General features: G+C 43.2%; 1 non-coding gene across 1 annotated transcript; it reads left to right on the forward strand.

Moving 5' to 3' along the window:
* Nucleotides 1-12979: 12979 nt before the first annotated feature.
* On the forward strand, nt 12980-13032 carry LOC123726804 (U7 small nuclear RNA). The gene has a single exon (XR_006758952.1). It is a non-coding gene; the product is annotated as a U7 small nuclear RNA (small nuclear RNA).
* Nucleotides 13033-21462: the final 8430 nt, after the last annotated feature.

The following is a 21462-nucleotide window of genomic DNA, read 5'->3' on the forward strand; positions in this document are numbered from 1 at the left end:
ATATCAGGTTCAACAGATACGTACAAGCATATTCCACCCTCAAACAGACGGGTTGTGCGAACGCTTGAACAAAACGATTAAAAGCATGTTGAGAAGAGTGGTGTCCAGAGACGGGAAAAACTGGGACATGCTTCTTCCACACTTAATGTTTGCCCTGCGAGAAGTACCCCAGGCGTCCACTGGATTCTCCCCGTTTGAATTCCTCTTCGGCAGACCCTTTCGAGGGATCCTCGACTTAGCCAAGGAGACCTGGGAGACCCAACCATGTCCCTTTCGATCCACAATAGAACATGTTACCCTGATGAGAGACCGCCTGTCGGCAGTGTGGCCCATAGTAAAGGAGCATATGGAGAAGGCGCAAAGGACCCAAGGCTGGGCCTACGATAAGTCCGCGACATCCTGTGAGTTCTCCGTGGGAGAGAAAGTGATGGTGCTCGTACCCACAGCTGAACACCGCTTGCTGGCGCAGTGGAGGGGGCCCTACGAGGTAATGAAAAGGGTCTCACCGGTCAATTACTTAATCAAACAACCCGACAGGAGGAAGAAGGTCCAACTCTATCACATAAACCTGTTGAAGAAGTACCATGGAAGAGAGGAGGAGGTGGCTTTGATGGCCATGGAGGGCCAAGGAAAAGAGGAGGTTCTACCACAGGTGCGCCATGGCCAAACTCTCTTGCCGGAACAGTCGAGACAGCTAGACAAGCTGATTATTCACTTCGGCCGGGTATTCTCTCCATTCCCAGGACAAACAGATGTCTTGTTCCACCACATCCATACTGAACCCGGCAAGAAGGTGCATATCCATCCTTACAGGATTCCTGAGGCCCGCCGAGTCATCGCCAAGAACGAGGTAAGGGAGATGCTGAGGATGGGTGTGATCGAGCCATCGACGAGTGAGTGGTCCAATCCCATAGTCCTGGTCCCCAAACCCGATGGTAGTATGAGACTCTGCAATGACTTTAGGAGCGTGAATGCAATCTCTACATTCGACGCGTATCCCATGCCCCACGTGGATGAATTCTTGGAGCGCTTAGGAAAGGCCAAGTTCATCACCACCCTGGATTTGACGAAGGGATATTGGCAAGTGCCGGTGGCTCCAGAGGACCGCCCAAAGACCGCCTTCGCCACACTGGAGGGGCTTTTTCAGTATGTGAGGATGCTCTTCGGACTGCATGGTGCTGCTGCAACTTTCCAACGCCTCATGGATGCCATTCTACGGCCCCATCAAGAGTACGCAGCGGCGTACATAGACGATGTGGTCATCCACAGCGAGGAATGGGATAGTCACCTCCTACGACTATGGGCGGTGCTCATGAGTCTGGAAGCCAAAGGGTTGACGGGCAATCCAAAAAAATGCTGCCTGGGTCTGTCCGAAGCGGAATACCTGGGGTACACCGTGGGGAATGGGAAAATACGCCCACAGGCAGAGAAGACCAGGGCAATTCGGGACTGGCCTCGACCCCAGACCAAGCGGGACGTTCGGGCCTTCTTAGGGATAACGGGATATTATCGCTGTTTTATCCCTGGATATGCAACCATTGCCAACCCCCTCACAAACCTCATCAAGAAAAACTTGCCAAACCGGGTAGAGTGGAAAGATGAGGCGGAGGAGGCCTTTCAGTTGCTAAAAGAGGGCCTGTGTTCTGATCCCGTCCTACAGGCTCCGGACTTGCTAGTTCTGAACGTCACATGCTAATGTAAAAAGCTGTTTTTTAATATAAATATGAACTTGATTGAACAAAACATGCATGTATTGTATAACATAATGTCCTAGGTGTGTCATCTGATGAAGATCATCAAAGGTTAGTGCTGCATTTAGCTGTCTTCTGGGTTTTTGTGACATTATATGCTAGCTTGAAAAATGGGTGTCTGATTATTTCTGGCTGGGTACTCTGCTGACATAATCTAATGTTTTGCTTTCGCTGTAAAGCCTTTTTGAAATCGGACAGTGTGGTTAGATTAACGAGAGTCTTGTCTTTAAAATGCTGTGAAATAGTCATATGTTTGAAAAATGGAAGTTTTCGGATTTTAGAGGAATTTGTATTTCAAGCCACGCCCATCATTGGATATTGGAGCAGGTGTTCCGCTAGCGGAACGTCTAGATGTAAGAGGTTTTAAGCACAGCTGACGGTACTAATGATATATTCTCTTTCCCCTACAAGAGAGATGATTGAACCAGCAAGAAAGGGGGAAGATAAACTATCTTTGGAGAATGGCTACGTAGAGAGAGGTGCTATCCAAGAAGATCCATTAAGACGGTGACGAATATGTGATTGTTGTTATAGTTTGAAGATAATCGTAATGTGATCCTGTGTCATCTAAAGAAGAAGATGTATGTTGTTCCTTTGGAGATTCTCATTGACTGTGTTGGAGTGTTTGTATTGTCAGAAATCCCTCAATAGAGAACTGTGTTGAATCAAGAAAACCTACTCTGGACTCGTTTATTCCACCTTTCCACTTTAGAGTGACACCAAATAACTTGGTCCGCTCACATGACGCTATGCACGTAGCACTGAGTGGATTCTCCATGCAAAGGCAGGATCGTACAGTGACTTTGGAGAACTGGTGTGCTGCTTCAAGTATAAAGGAAATCTCTAGCTTTTTTTCACCTGATATAGAACACCTCATGGTAAGCAGCAGACCCTTTTATCTACATAGAGAGTTCTCATCCGTAATTATCACGGTTGTCTACATCCCTCCCCAAGCCAACACCCTCTGGCACTCAATGAACTGTAAACAAACAAGAAACCACTCACCCAGAGGGTGCCTTTCTGGTGGGCGGAGACTTTAATGCAAGAAGACTTAAAACTGTCCTACCTCACTTCTACCAACACTAGGGGTGCTAAAAACTCTAGATCCCTTTTATTCTACCCACAGAAACGCATACAAGGCCCTCCCTCTCACTCCCTTTGGCAAATCTGACCATGACTCTATTCTCCTGCTTCCTGTTTACCTACAAAAGCTTAAACAGTACCAGTGATGCGCTCAATATGGAAGTTGTTGAATGAAGCAGATTACATTTTACATTTACATTTAAGTCATTTAGCAGACACTCTTATCCAGAGCGACTTACAAATTGGTGCATTCACCTTATGATATCCAGTGGAACAACTACTTTACAATAGTGCATCTAAATCTTTTAGAGGGGGGGGGTTAGAAGGGTTACTTTATCCTATCCTAGGTATTCCTTAAAGAGGTGGGGTTTCAGGTGTCTCCGGAAGGTGGTGATTGACTCCGCTGTCCTGGCGTCGTGAGGGAGCTTGTTCCACCATTGGGGTGCCAGAGCAGCGAACAGTTTTGACTGGTGCGAGGCTACAAGACTGTTTTGTTAGGACAGACTGGCATATGTTCTGGGATTCATCCAATAGCATTGAAGAGTTTATCACAACAGTCACAGGCTTCATCAATAACTGCATAGACGATGTGCTCCCCACAGTGACTATAAGAACGTATCCAAAACAAAAACCATGGATTAGAGGCAATATCCATGCTGGCTAAAGGCTGGAGCTACCGCTCACAAGGTACAGGACACAGACATGGATGCATGCAATGATGACTCCAGAGAGAATGGCTGCTGTTTTACTGTCTCCTAACCAATTGTGCTATTGTATGTGTTTTTTCCGTGTTACTTGTAACTTATTTTGTACATAATGTTTCTGCCACCATCTCTTATAACCAAAATGAGCTTCTAGAAATCAGGACAGCGATTACTCATCTCGTATTGAATGACAATTTTTCTTTAACATTTTAGGCAAGAGGGATTTACTCCAGACACCCGACAAGGCCCTCATCCCCGGAGATATCGGGGACGAAGGTCGGGGTGCCTTGTAAGGATCCGGCGACGAGTGGTTAATTTGCCTTTACCATCGGTCCAATTAGCAGACGTACAATCATTGGTATTGTGTGTAGATTGAGGGAAAACATGATTTAATCAATTTTAGAATAAGGCTGTGACCTAACAAAATGTGGAAAAAGTCCAGGGGTCTGAATACTTTTCGAAGGCACTGTACATACAGTACATAACTTGAGTTAGGTTAAGTAAGGCTATATTTGAACAGTACATAACGTGTACATTCTCATGAGTCCTTACACTACCTGACAGCATGTAGGTCAGGTAAGGAGATTATTTGAACTGCTCATTCACGTGATTTATATCCTGCTTTAAAACCCAGAATCAGTATGGGTCCCAATTCAGTGAGGGTCCAGCATCAGAGCTAGTAGATGCAGAAATGGAGAAGTGGGAGGCCAAACTAGACCAGACGTGTAGGCTGACTGGGGGCCAGAGGTGGAGGCCGGGGCCCTCCTCCCCCCTCTTTGCTGGGCAGCCTGTGGAGGGAGAATGGTGGTGAGCGTTGAGTGTTAGGTGCCGTGGTGTTCAGGCAGTAGGCCTGGCTCACTCTGTGCTGTGGGGGAGAGAGAGAGAGAGAGAGAGAGAGAGTAAATCAGGCGGGGGAGGGAGGAGCAATCTGGCCTCAAGTAGAGGATGGGGAGCTAGCTAGCTGGCCTGACTGCGCACAATCGCTCTGTTTCCATGCAAACAACATGGGCCTGGTGGTTAGGTTATGGGGGAGGATGTTTAAAAGCAGGCAACACCCTTGTGTGAAGCTTTGTTGTGTGACACATACGCAGCCCACCCTATATTGGGCCCTGGATACAATTGCAGGTTTGAGAGTGACAAATCGTACTGGGTCAGGCTCAGCTGAGGACAAGGGCAGGGAGGGAATGAGATATACAGTATATATGTACTTTAGCATTATATACTGTAGGATAGAAGCCATTATTGCAGAAAGATGACTCATTTACACTATGATTATTATAGATTCATATTATAAAATATTTGTATTTGATGTTAATAGTTACAGTAAATGGGAATGTGTATTATTGTGGGGGCAATAACACAATAGTATGGCATTCGTTGAAGCATCATATCTAAGCCAATATGACACCAATCGCGATGAACATTCACAAATCAACTTGATTTGAGATACACAACACACTCCCCGCATCTGGTCATGAGCCATCAGCCCTTTACCGAGAAACACATACCGAATTTTTTAAAAGGGTCATTAGCAATTGAGTTTTCAGAGTATTTTCTGTGCCTACCTAGCTCAAATTCCATAAAGTGAACATTGGACTTAAAACATGTAGGTGCAACAGTTTTTATTACATTCAGAATTTATCGCTCTCACGTGCCAATTTCTGTCCATTAAGAACCAACCATGTGCTACCTTTCTGTAGCATTTCTGACAATGATAACGTCTTTTTCAGCTGAATCTCAGAGTTCTATAACCGGGACCGGCAACTCGGTTGCTGTGCAACAGCAGCAACTAGCTAGTAGCAGGCTAGCAGCTGTAGCTAGCTAACACTAGTCGGATGATAAACAGGGCTAGACATTAGTGCACATCACCTGCGTGTCCGCTTGCCCGGTGCAAGTAAAAATAATTGTTGGACAAGCAGATTAGAGATTTAAGATATCTGAATGAACAAGTCAAACAAAATCACACAGAAATCACTATATAAAAAAATGTGGCTACTCTGATCAGAATAGGATCAGAATTGAATCAAAGTGTCCTTCGGATTTGCTCACTGTCCTCACCAATCTCTGAAGAGCGCATCTGAGTATAATTATTGTACGCCTGCATTGACAAGCACAAGCATTTTTTTAGATAAAAGTTTGCACATTTGTTGATAATAATTGCTAGTTAATAATAATTTGCCCAGTTATAGCACATTTTTGTCAGCAATCCTGGAAAGGTCATGGTGTGCGCATCACCTGCGTGTGCGCCAATAGGCCATTGCCAGAGAAAAGACAGAGAGAGACATTTGTGCTGCAGGTAAAATAATGAAATACAACAGACTAGATAGCCAATTCAAAACATATAGTGTCGTTTGGCTGGTTATCTCGCTAGTTAACTATTTAGCTATTAGCATGCATTAATGTCATTGTCATGTCCAATGAAGGTTATTTTGTGAAGTGGTTCATACAACACAATTTCTGTCACTTTAAATTTTTATATATATATTTACATTTTAAACCTTTTTCTCCACAAGTTCGTGGTATCCAATTGGTAGTTGCAGTCTTGTCTCATCGCTGCAACTCCCGTACGGACTCGGGAGAGGCGAAGGTCGAGAGCCGTGTGTCCTCCGAAACACAACCCAACCAAGCCGCACTGCTTCTTGACACAATGCCCACTTAACCCGGAAGCCAGCTGCACCAATGTGATGGAGGAAACACTATACACCTGGCAACCGTCAGTGTGCACTGCGCCCGGCCTGCCACAGTAGTCGCTAGTGCGCAATGGGACAAGGACATCGCTGCCGGCCAAACCCTCCCCTAAGCCGGATGTCGCTGGGCCATTGGTCTCCCGGTCGCGGCCGGCTGCGTTCAAGTCACCTTTTTGCCCCATGACCTTTTTTTGTGACTTGAGCTTTCGGACAAGTAAAAAAATAAAAAATCTGTCCTAGAAAGATTTACATGGTTATCGAATTAAAGGCAGCGCTGCTCTCGGATCAGCGTTCTCCATTCAAGTCTTGCCCTTACCATTAGAACACTGACGACGGATAGGCTCCTAGAAATAAAATGGCACATATGGCTGCAAATATTGAGGCTGCTTATTCTAATGCTTGGGCTATGCACTAAATTGAATATTCGGCACGTTAGATCTACACATCATTAAATTGAGCAAAAAATGTAAGATAGTAGCCTACAATTAGCAAAATAGAACTCAATTGATTGAACATGAAATTGATTTCAATATGATTGAAATATATAGGCCTATGTAGCCTACTGCATTTATCTTTTAATGCAGTCATCTCGGTTTCATTTGAAGCATCTTTTTACCCTTTGCTTGTTTATAACAATTGCAAAGACATTGGCAACTTTGCATTATAGTCAACTTCATTCTGAAGTTATTGTTGGTCACAGAGAGACAGATAAACATCTTGATTCTATATTTAGCGGAGATCTTCCGTGTATAAAGTGATGCGCAAGGGCAAAAAAAAATCTACTGACTCAGCTATTTTACGAGTGGTCTGAGGCAGGTGGTAAAATGCAAGTGTTTTCAAGTGCATCTTTAGTAACGATGGTTTTGAGAAACAGCTCTGAGATTTGACTATGTGCCTACTAAAGTTCTAATGATGAACTTAGCCTTAAGATGATTTTGGGAATCCGGGCGCTGGACAATAAATTACTGTGCATTCAGAAAGTTTTCAGACCCTTTGACTTTTTCCACATTTTGTTATGTTACAGCCTTATCCTTATCAATCTACACACAATACCTCATAATGATAAAGCAAAAACAGGTTTTTAGAAATTTTTGCAAATGTATTAAAATAAAAACTGTGCACCTTATTTACATAAGTAATCAGACCCTTGCTATGAGACTCAAAATTGAGCTCAAGTGCATCCTGTTTCCATTGATCATCCTTGAGATGTTTCTACAACTTCATTGGAGTCCACCTGTGGTAAATTCAATTGATTGGACATGATTTGGAAAGGTACAGACCTGTCTATATAAGGTCCCACAGTTGACAGTGCATGTCAGAGCAAAAACCAAGCCATGAGGTCAAAGGAATTTTCTGTAGAGCTCCGAGACAGGATTGTGTCGAGACACAGATCTGGGGAAGGGTACCAAAACATTTCTGCAGAATTGAAGGTCCCCAAGAACACAGTGGCCTCCATCATTCTTAAATGGAAGAAGCTTGGACCCAACAAGACTCTTCCTAGAGCTGGCCGCCCAGCAAACTGAGCAATCGGGGGAGAAGGGCCTTGGTCAGGGAGGTGACCAAGAACCCGATGGTCACTCTGACAGAGCTCCAGAATTCCTCTGTGGAGATGGGAGAACCTTCCAGAAGGACATCCATCTCTGCATCACTCCACCAATCAAGCCTTTATGGTTGAGTGTCCAGACGAAAGCCACTCCACAATAAAATGCACATGACAGCCCACTTGGAGTTTGATTCTCTGGTCTCATGAAACCAAGATTGAACTATTTGGCCTGAATGCCAGCGTCACATCCGGAGGAAACCTGGCACCATCCCTATGGTGAAGCATAGTGGTGGCAGCATCATGCTGTGGGGATGTTTTTCAGTGGCAGGGACTGGGAGACTAGTCAGGATCGAGGGAAATAACCTCTCACTCAATGTCAACAAAACAAAGGAGAAGGTGGAAAGCTTCAAGTTCCTCAGCGTATGCATCACTGACAAACTGAAATGATCCACCCATACAGACAGTGTGGTGAAGAAGATGCAACAACTCAAGAAATTTGGCTTGGCACCTAAAACCCTCACAAACTTTTACAGATGCACAATTGAGAGCATCCTGTCGGGCGGTATCACCCCCTGGTATGGCAACTGCACCGCCCGGAACCGCAGGGCTCTCCAGATGGTGGTGCGGTCTGCCCAACACATCACCGGGGGAAAACTACCTGCCCTCCATGACACCTATAGCACCCAATGTCACAGGAAGGCCAACAAAATCATCAAAACAACAACCACCCGAGCCACTGCCACTTCACCCCGCTATCATCTAGAAGGCGAGGTCAGTTCCTGGTGCATCAAAGCTGGGACCGAGATACTGAAAAACAGCTTCTATCTCAAGGCCATCAGACTGTTAAATAGCCATCACTGGCACATTAGTGGCTGCTGCCTATACACATAGATTTGAAATCACTGGCCACTTTAATAATTTTCACATATTTTGCATTACTCATGTCATATGTATATTCCGTATTCTATTTTACTCTTAGTCTATACCGCTCTGACATTGCTCGTCCATATATTTATATATTCTTAATTCCATTCCTTTACTTAGATTTGTGTGTATTGGGTGTATGCAATAAGGGGTGCTGCACACTTAAGCAGACCAGGCTCCAAATATTAGCCCTGGTGGATTTTCTTTTTGTCTAATGTTAACCAAGCATCCAGGACTTCTGACCAGCATTTTCAGTATCATTCAATAGATTTTCACCATCTACATCCAAACTACTCTTTCAAGAGCTGGCTTCCTCAGAAATTGCAGCCTAATAAAAATCATTGCATGCATATCATCACATTTGGGTAGTGGCATAGAGCAGTAGAGTAGGAGCACTTACAAAAGTTGCACACATGGGGAACATTTTTAGTAGCCTAGAGCCCGGGAAAACATTACCTTTTATAAATGTATTTCATGCAATTCTACCTCATTTTACACAACTGGAGACTTTGGCAGAATCTTTTTTAATACCACACAAATGATTGTCATGACAGGCTACTTTACATTTACATTACATTTTAGTCATTTAGCAGACGCTCTTATCCAGTGACTTACAGTAGTGAATGCATACATTTCATACATTTTTTTTCTCCGTACTGGTCCCCCGTGGGAATCGAACCCACAACCCTGGCGTTGCAAACACCATGCTCTACCAACTTTGACACTGATAAACTGAGATCAATAAAAACGACCTTGTCTTGAATCCATCTAGCCTTTGTTTGTATTTATTTTACCTTTATTTAACAAGGCAAGTCAGTTAACAACAAATTGTTATTTACAATGACGGCCTACCCCGGCCAAACCCTAACCCAGACAATGCTGGGCCAATTGTGCGCCACCCTATGGGACTCCCAATCACGGCCGGCTTGTGATACAGCCTGGAATCAAACCAGGGTCTGTAGTGACGCCTCTAGCACTGAGATGCAGTGCCTTAGACTGCTGCACCACTCGGGAGCAGCCTAGGCCTAGGTGTGTGGAGACATATCGAATGCTACAATATGAGGAGAAAATTATAGTCTTAGAAATGCTTTCCAGTTTCACTGACTCACCGAATGATCTGCAGCTCACTCCTTGATGATGGCCCAGGTGGAGCTCATGCCAAAAGCCTCTCTCTCTGTTGCTTTACTTTGTAAAACAATATTTAGAAGCTGATCAAATATTTTGTTAGCCTACAGCAGACAGATTAGTCTTCTCTTTTAATCAGGAGCCATTTGCCTTCCAACCTGTGTTTTCTCGCTATTGTATTTGAAATATTGCAAAAGCCCTGTTGTCTGCATGCTGTTGTTTACTGATAGATTTGCAGAGTGTTCCCGACTGTAGACTATGCCTGGTTATTGGGCTACATTCACAGCTAGGCTATTTAAAACAAATAAGCTATTGATCTTCTGTGGCTAATTATCTTCTTCGGAATTGGTGTCCCTTCCACTGCACGATTGAGCTAACGTAGCCTAATGCGATTAGCATGAGGTTGTAAGTAACAAGAACATTTCCCTGGGCATAGACATATCTGATATTGGCAGAAAGCTTAAATTCTTGTTAATCTAACTGCACTGTACAATTTACAGTAGCTATTACAGAGACCATTCCTCCATATAGAATCTTTTCTAGATCCTTTATCTTTTGTCTGCGCTTATGGACTGCGATCTTCAATTCAAACCACAGCTTTGCAAAATTGATTTTTCTTTTGGTATGGGGGTACTTTTCTACGTATCACATCTTTCTTTCGATCCCAAACCCACCACTGGTGTGCATGGCCAAAGAGCTCTATTTTGATGTCATCCAAAAAATGGAAACGCGTGGAGTTTGATAAACGTGCTGTGGTCAGATGACATGAAAATAGAGCTCTTTGGCCACACACACCAATGGTGGGTTTGGCATTGAAAGAAGGAAGTGACAAGCAGAAAATAACCCCATACCTACTTTAATATAGGGTGGTGGATCTTTGATGTTATGCGGCTATTTTTCTTCCGCTGGTCCTGGGGCCCTTGTTATGGTCAACGGCATCATGAACTTGACCAAGTAGCAGGATATTTTATCCAAAAACCTGGTTGGCCCTGCAGCAGGCTGAACATTTGCTGCAAGTGGATCTTCCAGCAGGACAATAACCCAAAGCACACATCAAATTCCACAAAGAAAGGGTTAATTGACCACAAAATCAACATTTTGTAATAGCCATCTCAGTTTCAGGACTTGAACCCCATTGAAAACCTGTGGTTTGAATTGAAGAGGGCAGTTCATAAGCGCAGACGAAAGATATCAAGGATCTGGAGAGATTCTGTATGGAGGAATGGTCTAAGATCCCTCCCACTGTGTTCTCCAATCTAATAAAACATTTTAGAAAAAGGCTCAATGCCGTTTTCCTCGCAAGGGAGGGTGTCGGAGTATTGAAAACTGGGGTGCCAATCATTTGTAAACCCGTCTTTAAAAAAAATGCTCTACTAACTGAGCCACAAAGGATTCATCTTTATCAAGGGTGCCAATAATTTCAGTCATGACTGTATGTCTGCCTGTATCTCTATGGATGCATGTTCATTGAAAATAGAAATAGGATGTGTGTGTGTGTGTGTGTGTGTGTGTGTGTGTGTGTGTGTGTGTGTGTGTGTGTGTGTGTGTGTGTGTGTCTGTGTTGGATAATTACATAGCAGGACCCACTGGCAAAGCAACAGTATAATGATCTTGGGGTAAGTCCCAATTTTCTCTACATAGTGCACTACTACTGACCAGAGCCAATAGTAGTATGGGCCCTGGTCAAAAGTAGTGCACTACATAGGGAATAGGGTGCCATTTGGGACACCGATGTGTACTACCCTGCTGGCAGAGTTCCTCACCAAAACGAGATGTCTGAGGGAGGGAGGGAGAAACGGACAGGGAAACTGCCCCAAGTCAACTGCTGCCTTCTGGCCACACTGGCCACTAGCTCTGCCTTCCTTCTCTCACTGTTATTAAAAAGACCATCCCACAAAACCAATAAAAAACTCAACTTCTCTCTCTTTAGTACGTCATTCTCAATCCAAAAGCATTTCTGTCATTTTTATTTGATGCCCCCATCTCGTAAAGTAAATCTATATTATCTTCTTCTTCTCTTTGGCTTGGCACATGAACTCACTCAACTTCAGTTGTACACGTGAATGCGCGCACACACACACACACACACACACACACACACACACACACACACACAAAGAAAGAAAGAAAACATGTTTTAAGTGAAAAGTATGCATTGGTAAAAGGTAAAGGGAAGAATCCTTATGAAACAAACTATCAATTAAGTAGAACAATATTAGACTGACACACAGTCCAGTAAATGTTTTTCCTCAGCCATCTGGTTGTCATCGTGAGAGGAGCCCCTTTCCCACCGTCCCACCCACACCCACTAAGCACCCACCCCAGCCCAACCCCACCTCAGGCGACCCTGTAGGGAGGCCCTGCTGGTCCAAACAGAGAGCTGTACTTCAGAACACACCCTAACCCTTCCTTCACCATAACCCCACTGGTGATGACATGGAGCTGTGGGGCAACCTCAGAAAGGCTGAGGGAGGGAGCCAGCCAGCCAGTCAGTCAGTCAGCCTTTCTTCACAATCCATCCAGCTCTCCGCCAGCCAGCCGCCAGCCAGCCCTACTCCTCAACTCACCCAGCCATCCCAACCCACACAGCCCTCCCCAACCAACCAATCAGCCAGCCAGTTAGTCAGCCCTCCCCAGCCAGACCTCCCCCAGTCAGACAGCAAGCCCTCCAGCCCCGACCCACCAAGCCCTCAACCCTCCCTGCATAAAAAAATATAGTTTACGATATAATACTACAGTACTTACTATAGAATTCTGTAGTAAACTGTAGTATACTGTGCAATACTATACTACACACTGTAGTATCCCTCGACCATGTGTAGTACTTAGTATAGAATGTTGTAGTATACTATCGAAAAATATAGTAAATACTACAGTATTCTCCACAAAGAAACACTATAGTAAATACAACAGAAATGTCTGCAAAAACACTACAGTCTGCAAAAACACAACTTTTTGTTACTACAGTAAATACTACAGTATTTAGTTTCCATATACCCTGCCCCCGCATCCCCCATATCCCAGTGTGTGCCACTCGTAAGTGAGAAACCTACATGTCTACAAGTATCAACCATACATTGTGTCCCCTACAGGTTATTAAAAAGAACAGACGCTCTGAACTCTCTGTTCAGAACCTAGTCCTACCTACCTACAGGTTATGGAAAATGCGCTCTTTTAGTATTTCTCCAGTAGGTTTCCTCAAGAAGAAAGCCTACGCCTCTATATCAAAGATAATAAAACAAAAATACCACAGTAAATGCTACAGTATACTACGGTCTCCAAAAACACTACAGTAATTGCTATAATACAGTCAGTATATACATACATTTTTTAAATAGTACAGTATTTATACTATAGTAAGCTGTAAATACTACAGTGAAGTAAAGTCTGCAAAAACACTACAGTTAATACTATAGTATTTCTACCATAGTATACACTAGGGCTCCCGAGTGGCGCAGCGGTCTAAGGCACTGCATCTCAGTGCAAGAGATGTCACTACAGTCTCTGGTTCGAATCCAGGCTATTTCACATCTGGCTGTGATTAGAAGTCCCATAGGGCAGTGGACAATTGGCCCAGGTTTGGCCGGGGTAGGCCGTCATTGTAAATAAGAATTTGTTCTTAACTGACTTGCCTAGTTAAATAAAAATACACTGTTAGTATTTTCTCATGGTGTTCCACCCCCAGGTGCACCCTGAGGCTCAGCTAAGGCTCTAACATTAACACAGGGTTGTCACCAGCTTAAAAACAACATGTTTTTACTGCAGCACCGCCACATTACACAACTAGTCGTTGAGTAAATGTGTACACATTTAAAATCTAATGAGACTCTCTTAGGTTGTAGAGCCCCTTGTTTTCTTGGACACTAATCGAAATGTATAAATACTTCTTCACTTTGCGAGCACTGAAAATACAGTATAGCTGTGAATATTCTTAATACCATGGCAACTTAAGTACATTCATGAATCCTACAGCCAGCTGTGATGATATGTGACAACATGAAACAATTATGGCAACAATAGACACAATCAACCATCCATGTCCGCAGACAGAAATACATACACACGCCTATAGCTAGCAGAGAAAAACATCTTAACATCTGTAATTACACAGAGAGGGTTTCAGTCCAAGCCTCAAGATGGGTATGATCAAATGGAATATGACTACACTGAGTCCATGAAACATATGAAGGGGGTTATGTTAGGGGAAGTTAGAATTTTTTGGTTCAACATTATCCTGCTAACCCAAGTGTCTCTCAGCTCTGTGTGGGCTGTCATTTGGCCGGAGATGAATCCAACACATCAGGAGACACAACTTTTATTTTTGCCTCTCAGACAAGTGGTGGGGCACACGTTTTAAAAACATTACATTGAGATTTAGAACACTTGTGTCAATGGAAATAAAGTCACTCAGATGTAGTTGGATTGGTTGTTTTAACACCCTAGGTCTGAGCCCCCACCTTCGCCCCCATCCCCTGGCTCAAAGCCTCCAACACTCAACCTGGTCTCAGACTCAGCACCACTCCCCTTACATGACTGGCCTGGACCACAGAAAACAGTACACACGGTCAGACAGCATGGGTCTACTCTATGAAGATCTAGTCACTGCAATGGTCTATATACAGGATCTTAAACAAAAATATATTTGTGTACATGTCAATATATACCTCACTTCAATTGTGTGTATTGATTGTATTGTTTACATTATTTTGTGTGGTATTTCTGTTAAAGTGACCTCTATTTTTGTCTCTTCTGAATAAATAAATAAACTATACTGAACAAAAATAAACATGTAAAGTGTTGGTCACATTTTTCATGAGCTGAAAAAAAAGATCCCATAAATTGCTGAGGAGTATTTATGTCTGTAATAAAGCCCTTCTATGGGGGGAAAAAAATCATATTCTTAATGGCTGGACCTGGCTCCCCAGTGGGTGGACCTGCCTCCCAAGTGAGTGGGCTTATGATTATTTGGGGGACTATGCCTTATTTACATACGTTTTCAGACCTTTGCTATGAGACTCGAAATTGAGCTCAGGTGCATCCTGTTTCCATTGATCATCCTTGAGATGTATCTACAGCTTGATTGGAGTCCACCTGTGGTAAATTCAATGGATTGGACATGATTTGGAAAGGTACACACCTGTCTATATCAGGTCCCACAGTTGACAGTGCATGTCAGTGCAAAAACCAAGCCATAAGGTCGAAGGAATTGTCCGTAGAGCTCCAAGACAGGATTTTGTCAAGGCACAGATCTGGGGAAGGGTACCAAAACATTTCTGCAGCATTGAAGGTCCCCAAGAACACAGTATCCTCCATCATTCTTAAATGGAAGAAGCTTGGAACCAACAAGACTCTTCCTAGAGCTGGCTGCTCAGCCAAACTGAGCAATTGGGGGAGAAGGGACTTGGTCAGGGAGGTAACCAAGAACCTGATGGTCACTCTGACAGAATTCCAGAATTCCACTGTGGAGATGGGAGAAACTTCCAGAAGGAGAACCATCTCTGCAGCACTCCACCAATCAGGCCTTTATGGTATAGTGGCCAGACGGAAGCCACTCCTCAGTAAAAGGCACATGACAGCCCTCTTGGAGTTTGCCAAAAGGCACCTAAATGGCTCTCAGACCATGAGAAACAAGATTCTTTGGTCTGATGAAACCAAGATGGAACTATTTGGCCTGAATGCCAAGCGTCACGTCAGGAGGAAACCTGGGCGATCCCTACGGTGAAGCAAGGTGGTGGCAGCATCATGCTGTGGGGATGTTTTTCAGTGGCAGGGAGACTAGTCACAATTGAGGGAAAGATGAACAGAGCAAAGTACAGAGAGATCCTTGATGAATACCTGAAAATAGCTGTGCAGCAAAACGTCCCATCCAACCTGACAGAATTTGAGAGAATCTGTAGAAACTCCCCAAATACAGGTGTGCCAAGCTTGTAGCGTCATACCCAAGAAGACTTGAGGTATGTAATTGCTGCCAAATGTGTTTCAACAAAGAATTGAGTAAAGGGTCTGAATACTTATGTAAATGTTTGTTATTTTCATACATTTGGGGAATTGTGTGTAGATTTATGAGGGGGAGGAAACTGTTTAATCCATTTAACAATAAGGCTGTAACGTAACAAAATGTGGAAAACGTCAAGGGGTCTGAATACTTTTCGAATGCACAGTATTTACAAAAAAGGGATTTCTCTTGTATTTCATGGGGGTTATTGTGTTCCCTTTTGTTGTCCTCTATGTAATCCCTAATACAGATGTGACAGTAACAGACAATGAGGTATGGAGTCATAGACCTAGTCTTGATGAAGTGTCCAGACAGCATAAGTGATGAATAACCTGTAAAGTTTGTATATCCTGCAAAGCTAGACGCTTAATAAACTAGTAACAAATGGGCATGTTTTATTGACAAAATGCACTGACATAAAGTGTCGCTTTTCAAGAAATGTGTCATCAACATCTGTCATGAACATTTTGAGTGAATAACAAAAAAATTACAAAATATGTAGTTTTACTCTCAGAATAATTTGTAAGAGGAATATGATACATTTGTTACAGAGCCATATTGAAAAGGTCTCACTTCCCTGTCCTTTTGTGCTCTCGAACATTGTGCTCTGGTGAGTAACATTTTCCAATATTTTTATTACATTCAATATGGCAAATAAACATAAAACTTGACCAGCCCTCCTTGCCCCTATAGTCCAGAGCACAACCCTGTATTTAACCTACATTAAGTGCTTTTCCAGACTGTTTTACAAAGAAATCCAGAATGAGTCTAGGGTGACTGTGACATGGAGGTGTTTGGATAAGAGGTATGAACCCTGGAAAGGCAACAAATCTTAGAAGTGGAGCTAAGGAGCTGACCCTTCTCCAGCCAGCCAGGTTCAGATGATATAACAACCCTTCAAGGTCAAACTATACCCCTCCCTCCATATCTCCCTCACTCCCCACCACCCTCTCTTCCCTTCTCCCCAGTACATGACACCCTGTCCCTTTCCTTCCCTTCCCACCCAAGCACCTGACACCCTTCCTACCCCCTCCCTCCCTTGTACCTTACACCCTGCCTCCCTCCATCCCTCCTTTGTACCTCTCTAACCCTCCCTCCACTCTTTCTGACACCCTGGCTGATTCCCAATTTTCCACCCTAATTCCGAAGTGTGCACCTGCACACTTTCGTGCACCAATTTAGCAATGGTGGAAACTCCCTCCTGCTAATCCTTACACTAAACCTTTTCTTTTAAATCTATGACAGGGAGTGTGCAAGTGCATACTTCACGAGAAGGGTGGAGAATTGGGACATAGCCCCTCTCTGTCCCTCCTGAACTTCCTTCTGCAGGCCATCTGCCCCCCTTGCCACCTCTCCCACTCCCGTCCAGCTCTCCCACCTACTCAACGGGTGCTCACACACACCCAGGCACGTACACACACACACTCCACACAGCTCAGCACTGTCAACGCACTCCACAGGGGTCCCACAGCAATACCACAGATCAACACCAGGGGGAGTCTCACCATCTCAGGCTGCACCTGGAACAGAACACAGAGGAGAAGTTAAAAGTGACATTTGAAACAATATGTAAATCTATGTAAATGACCATTCACGATACAGTGCCTAGTGAAAGTCTACACATCCCGTGCACACTGTCTTCACATTTTGCTGCCTTAAAATTAAATCTAAAAAGGATCACAGATTTACACAACCTATTTCACATTTTCACAAGTGAAAGACATTTTCAAAATTCATAGAACAAAAAAACGAAGATTCATAACCAAATTTACTGAGCGTGAGCAATTTTGACAAAAACAATGGATATATGTTGCCCTTAGAGTTGTGCAAGGTTGGTAGAATCTTATTTAAAATTATTCACAGCTGTCGTGGCTGCCAAGGGTGCTTCCACCAGTGGCAGTTGGTGCCATTTAAGATGAGGGAGGCCACATTTTTTTCTTGGTATGTTTATTCCCGTTTCGTTCCGTTTGCTTCAGTTTAATAAAGTTTTTCAACAGGATCGGCGAAATTAATACACCCCTGATCACACGTAAACACAGTTCACATTCATAGCAACCACATACAAACAGCATGATCACTTTGATCATTGTAGCTATAATTCCTTCTCGCATCTACGCGCTCTCCTTCTTTCACCTTTTCCCTTCACTTGTGGACTTCAGTGCACAACACATCAGCTGTCTGTGACCAGGCGAAAAAAATCTTTCCAAGCCAAACCTTCATATCATAACTGCTAACTGCTACACACAGCCTACATCATTGTTACCATTATTAGCTAACATCATAAACAAGATATCTATTGCCATATCTATGAATCAAATCAAATCAAATAAAAATGTATTTGTCACATGTGACGAATACAACAGCTGTAGACCTTACAGTGAAATGCTTACTTACAAGCCCTTAACCAACAATACTTTAAGAAGTTAAGAAGATACATCTGTTAAGTAAAAAATAGATAAGAGATATAGGAAATAAAAGTAACAAATAATAAATGCAACAAATAATTAACCATGTGACAATAAGACATGGTGGTCTGTGATTAGAGTTTGATCCCCTGTTTCAGGTTAATATCTATGCACGGCAGCACCACAGAGGGATGTCACGACATACTGTTGCATTATTATAGTCAGAACAATGCTTTGATCTGTGTATTGCCCCCACCTGCTGGTAGGAAAGATATATTGTAATATTCCTCTTCCACCTGACTCGTGCATGTGTGACAGAAAACTACCTTGGCATGTTATAGAAGAGTCCATACAATTTTTCCATTATTTTTGATTAACTTACCCCAACCAGCGATTTACTTCCTCATTCTCTTTGTGCAGTATGGGGGCTCTGAATAAACATGAACAAATTTTCCAAAAACACATAAATACCTCATTTTTATTATTCCATTTTGTGTGATTCGAGCAGTTTCCCCATCCAGCTGTTTCATTTTCCGTGTATATAACATTGCGGATAAAATTCGTAATGACACAATTTCATGTGTACAGCATCTAAAGACCTGCATAACTATGCTTTTCAATTTCTAAAAGCACTTATTTGAGTGTTTTAGCAGAATTTGTTCATGTTTTTTCAGAGTCCTTGTACTGCACAATGAGGATGAGGAAGTGAATTGCTGTTTGGGGTAAGTGAAATCGCAAAAAAAGTATCTGGGCCCTTTTACATAAAAAATTTAGATTTGGTTGTAAAAAAGCTAAATTCCCCTTTGACATACCTATATCTACATATAGGTCACTAATTCACTAGTCTTTAAAAGCAGTCATAATGACAGCTTGGTAGTGAACGTTGTTTATGTTGCACCATTGCACATCAGGGCCGCAGGGTGGAAGGTCTGTGCTGTACTGTCTAATTCCATGTTTATGGTCTGCCTTTTATAACACAGAGAGAGAGAACAGATTGGGCTGGGGCTGCTGCTGCCCTGGCCACAGGCACACGGAAATATCATCATGCACCCTCCTCCCTCACTCCTAGTCCTAACCGTCCTCCCTCACTCCTGACCCTAACTCTCCTCACTCTGCTAATTAATGCCTTGTATACCATCCACTCATCTGGCAGCCCTATATTTCTGTACAGCTAGAGCGACATCACAATGTTGTTCTTATTTACTTTTATTGACTAATCAGCTGTAAAGCAAATTGCCCATTGAAGATAATAAATATCCTCTACTCTACTGCCATAACACAGAAGGTTATAACTTAAACCCAAATCATGTGCTCCCAGCCATACTCACTCCTCCTGTTAATTGATGCTTTAGTACCAGCTACCCATCTGGCAATTCCTCAGTTCTGTTCAGCTAGGGCAACATCGGCACAGACCTACTCTAGAACTCCTTTACCTTAAAGGTGAATACAAGCTTAATGAATGTAGTTGTACGCATGTGCATGCGCTTGGGTGGAGTAAGATTTTTTTAAGTATATTGGCTAGTGCAGTTGTTCCCACATTTTTTCTAGTCCCATACCCCTTCAAACATTCAACCTCCAGCTGCGTACCCCCTCTAGCACCAGGGTCAGCGCATTCTCAAATGTTGTTTTTTGCCATCATTGTAAGCCTGCCACACACACACTATACGATACATTTATTAAACATAAGAATGAGTGTGAGTTTTTGTCACAACCCGGCTCGTGGGAAGTGACAAAGAGCTCTTATAGGACCAGGGCACAAATAATAATATAATAATCAATAATTTTGCTATTTATTTAGCCATCTTACGTATAAAACCTTATTTTAGTTCAAAAATTGTGAATAACTCACCACAGGTTAATGAGAAGGGTCTGCTTGAAAGGATGCACATAACTCTGCAATGTCGGGTGGAATTGGAGAGAGACTCAGTCTTAAATCATTTTCCACACACAGTCTGTTCCTGTATTTAGTTTTCATGCTAGTGAGGGCCGAGAATCCACTCTCACATAGGTACTAGTTGCAAAGGGCATCAGTGTCTTAAAAGCGCAATTTGCCAAGACAGGATACTCTGAGCGCAGCCCAATCCAGAAATCTGGCAGTGGCTTCTGATTAAATTACATTTTCACAAAAATGCTTGTTGCAATTTCGATGAGGCTCTCTTGTTTTGATATCGGTAAGTGGACTGGAGGCAGGGTATGAAATTGATAACGACTCCAGTTGTTTGTGTCGTCCGTTTTGGGAAAATATCTGCGTAATTGCGCACCCTGCTCACTCAGGGGCCTTGCTTTAACAAAGTTAACCATTTTTACTGTAGTGTCCAAAATGTCTTTCAAGCTGTCAGGCATTCCCTTGGCAGCAAGAGCTTCTCAGTGGATGCTGCAGTGTACCCAAGTGGCGTCGGGAGCAACTGCTTGCACGCGCGTTACCACTCCACTATGTCTCCCTGTCATGGCTTTTGTGCCATCAGTACAGATACCAACACATCTTGACCACCAAAGTCCATTTGATGTCACAAAGCTGTCCTGTTGTCCTGGTTTCCAGTGGTTTGCAGAAGAGGGTGTCTTCCTTAATTGACCCCCCATAAACGTAACGGACATATACCAGGAGCTGTGCCAGGCCCGCCACGTCTGTTGACTCATCCAGCTGTAACACATAGAATTCACTGGCTTGTATGCGAAGCAGTAATTGTTTCAAAAAGCCTCCTGGTATGTCACTGATGCGTCGTGAAATAGTGTTGTTTGATGAAGACATTGTCTGAATAGTTTTTTGGGCCTTTTCCCCCAGCATTGTCCCAGCCATATCCGCGGCAGCGGGAAGAATTAAGTCCTCCACAATAGTATGGGGTTAGCCTGTCCTTGCCACTCGGTAGCTCAACATATAAGACACTTCTAGCCCCTCCTTATTAATGGTATCTGTTGCTTTTATACATGACTTACTACTCAAAGGTCGTCTTAATTATCGCTCAAAAAACTCCCATGGCTTATTTTTCAAATTGGCATGTTTCGTTTCTAAATGTCTGCGCAAGAGTGAAGGTTTCCCGTGGGAGAGTAACAGTTAATGTGATTGGATGTTAATTATTTGACTAGGCTACCTGTATTTGACATTGTGTTGTTATTTCGCTGAACACAAGATGGTTTAATTTAATTTTTGGCAGTGAAATAAGGCTACTCAGGTGAGAAAAAAATATCACCCAAATGTATAGCCATGTTGGAAAATTTAAGTGGACCGTTTGAAAATGTGAATCACA

The sequence above is a fragment of the Salmo salar genome, chromosome ssa01, assembly GCF_905237065.1.
Source record: "Salmo salar chromosome ssa01, Ssal_v3.1, whole genome shotgun sequence".
In the NCBI taxonomy this organism is placed as follows: Eukaryota; Metazoa; Chordata; class Actinopteri; order Salmoniformes; family Salmonidae; genus Salmo; species Salmo salar.